Below are 3,032 nucleotides of genomic sequence, written 5' to 3' on the forward strand. Positions count from 1 at the left end.
CAGGCACAAATATATATTTATCCTAAATCTTTTTTTTTTTTTTTTTTTTTTTTTTTTTTTTTTTTTACATTAACTTAAGGCTAAAGTTAAACCAAATTTTTAGGCGGTTCACATGAACTGCACCACATTCCTGTTAATTGGCATGCAATTTAGTGCAGTGCAATTTTGAGACCATTTACTTGGAATGGGTTTAAGTTGCGCTGGACTGCAACTAGATCGCATGGTGATTTTTGTACCATGCAATCCGGTCCTGGCAAAGGCACTGTGTTTGCCACCTGTTAGGATTTCACTGACGCCTGCTGCAGATCGCAAGGGAAGTGAAATTTCAATGCGGTGTAAAACACTTGGATCACTTTCCTGCACTGCATTTGTGTAAACCTAGCCTCAGACTATCAATTTTTTATACATATAAAGTAAAAACTGCAGAGCATTTGAGATTTCTTGTATACATTGGGACTGTCTGAAGTTTATAGAAGATCTGTAGCCTAGCTTTAGCTTTAAGTTTGACTTGCCTCTCAAAGCTGTTATGTCTCTTGCAGTGTCTTGTTTCTAAATTGAATACATTTGTTGCTGCCTCTCATTTCTTAGTGAATTTCTTTTTTATCTTCAATCAACTCTCTATTGGAAGTTTTTGCTGTAGAAAAATCATAGGCAAGGCATTATGGCAATGCAGTACAGCAAATGACTCCATTACCAGCCTTGGTTTACTTATGCTAGTCATGAGTTGGCTTCAACTAAGTCATGGGTGCTCAACCTGTGGCCTTCTAGCTGTTGAACTAAAAGTCCCATGAGGCATTGCAAGACTGTTGGTTAAGTAGGCATGATGAGACTTGTAGTTCTGCAACAGCTGGAGGGCCACAGGCTGAACACTCACAAACTAAGGGTTGTACTAGGGACAGTATCTACAGGCATAGGCCATAAACAAGCTTTGTTCTTGAGAATGCAGGAAGGACTAATCTTTCTATAGACCTTTTATTATAAGGTCTCTTTAGTTAGGATGCAGGGTGTATGAAGAGCAGACAGATGACAATTTGTATAACGACCCAACATTGGGCAGTAACCACGACCTAGATTTTAGCTTCACGTTGAATTCAAAAGCATATTGGTTCTGTGGGTTACCTTTTACACACTGCTTTTGCATTTTATAAAAACTGTTTAAATATCTTGCAGTTGGCAAAATGTGTTCAAATGTATCTTGCTTTGTAAACATCTGACTTGTCATGCTTTAGTCTGTACAGTTTTTTTTTTTTTTTTTTAATAATTTCCAGGTTTTAGGTGAGAGGTGGCCACATTTTTATTGTAGTGTATAGCCTATAGTGCATCTCCGTCTTGAAAATGTGGATGTAGGTATTGGAATGAATCAGGGCAATAAATACCTACTTTATAAACCTAAACTTGTATTGGTCATTTTTCTGAATTTTGTATTCTTGCTAATGTTTTTACCATTCCAAACAGTAAATGTAGTACAGTCCACTTCAGAAACAAATGGATTTTGTTTAGCCATCTAATGGCAGCCTAACGCAGGACAGTCTCGTTGGCATTACATTGCCTCCAAGTGTGCATTGGTTTTCTCCCACAGTACCACAATATACTTATTAGCAGCAAAAGGGAGCTCTCGTCTGACTTGCAGCACTGCCAAGTAGATCCTGCATATGTAATGGATGCCTGTATTTACAGTTGGGCTCAAGTTTGCATACCCAGGCAGAAATCTTGACATTGATGTTGAAAATATGACTGTTCTTCAAAACTTATTTAACCACTTCAGCCCTGGAAGATTTGGCTGCTCAATGCTGGGCCATTTTTTAGCAATACAGCACTGTTTTAACTGACAATTGCAATGTTGTACCCAAACAAAATTGACTTTTTCTTTCAGGAAAAAACAGTTGCTTTTAACAAATCCCAACAGGGTGTCCCTGATAACCGCCATACCAATTAGTTGATGTACTGCACTGGTGACTGTATATCTTAAAAAAAAAAAGTTCATTCCCTTTCCCAAAAAATTGTGAGATTTACAACATCAAACTCTCCATGCCTCTTACTAAATGCCTTAGTGTGTGAGACCGCGCTAAAAGCTGAAAATTGGTCTGGGCAGGAAGGGGGTGAAAGTACCTGGTATTGAAGTGGTGAAAGGTTGCTGCACTACTACTCTGATGCGACTTGAGTGCCAAAGACTGCAATGTAAACTCTAGTTGCATGTAAATGTTATCAATGTGACAGTTGTGCAACAGCCAAAGTTGCATCATGAACTTTGGTGTTCCAAACATGAACGAATGGAAACTTCAAAAGTTTCAATACAATCTACATAAAGTCAAGTGAAATTTAATTTGGGGGTTAATAAGGGGATAAAATATTTTAATCCCCCCCTTATATGGCAGTTGGGTGTAATGGGCTTACACATAAATAAATGTAGATCAAGACCTTAGCTTTTAAATCGATGGCTTAGCTGATTGCACAGGAGGAATGTGGCTCTCCCTATGCAATCTGAGCTTCATGGAAGCTTGATGCTGTGCTCTGTTTATCGGGAGCAGGCAGCTGTCTCACTGACAAGAGTGCAGCTCTGTGTAACTGGGGGCACTTCAATCACCCAGTGTAATATTCAGTCCTGGAAGATTGAATTTTTTTTTTTTTTTTTTCGAACCAGAATCGGATCGCATGGGTGTTCACACCTATGCGATCCGAATTGTCAGTTTGCAGTGCGATATGCGGGCTGAACTGGGGGTGTCATTAACATTGTATGACACTCCCCAGCAGTTCGCATATGGCAGTGTGAACTGCCGTGCGAGTTGGTGCAATGCAGGAACCCGCAGTAAATTCGCTGCGTTCCCGCACCGCAGCAGTGTGAACCCAGCCTTAGTGCAAGAGAAACTGTTGCTGTAACTGCAATGTGAGACAGTTTGGCTTTGTTTCTTTAAAAGTACTAGCAAATTTAGCTACACTAACACTCCCCTCACAGTAACAGTGCTGCTGTCTGCTTCATCCACACTTATGTTAGTATAATACAAGAGGTATATCCAGGGATTTTTTTTTTTTTC

Source organism: Aquarana catesbeiana, linkage group LG04, assembly GCF_042186555.1.
Source record: "Aquarana catesbeiana isolate 2022-GZ linkage group LG04, ASM4218655v1, whole genome shotgun sequence".
Lineage (NCBI taxonomy): Eukaryota > Metazoa > Chordata > Amphibia > Anura > Ranidae > Aquarana > Aquarana catesbeiana.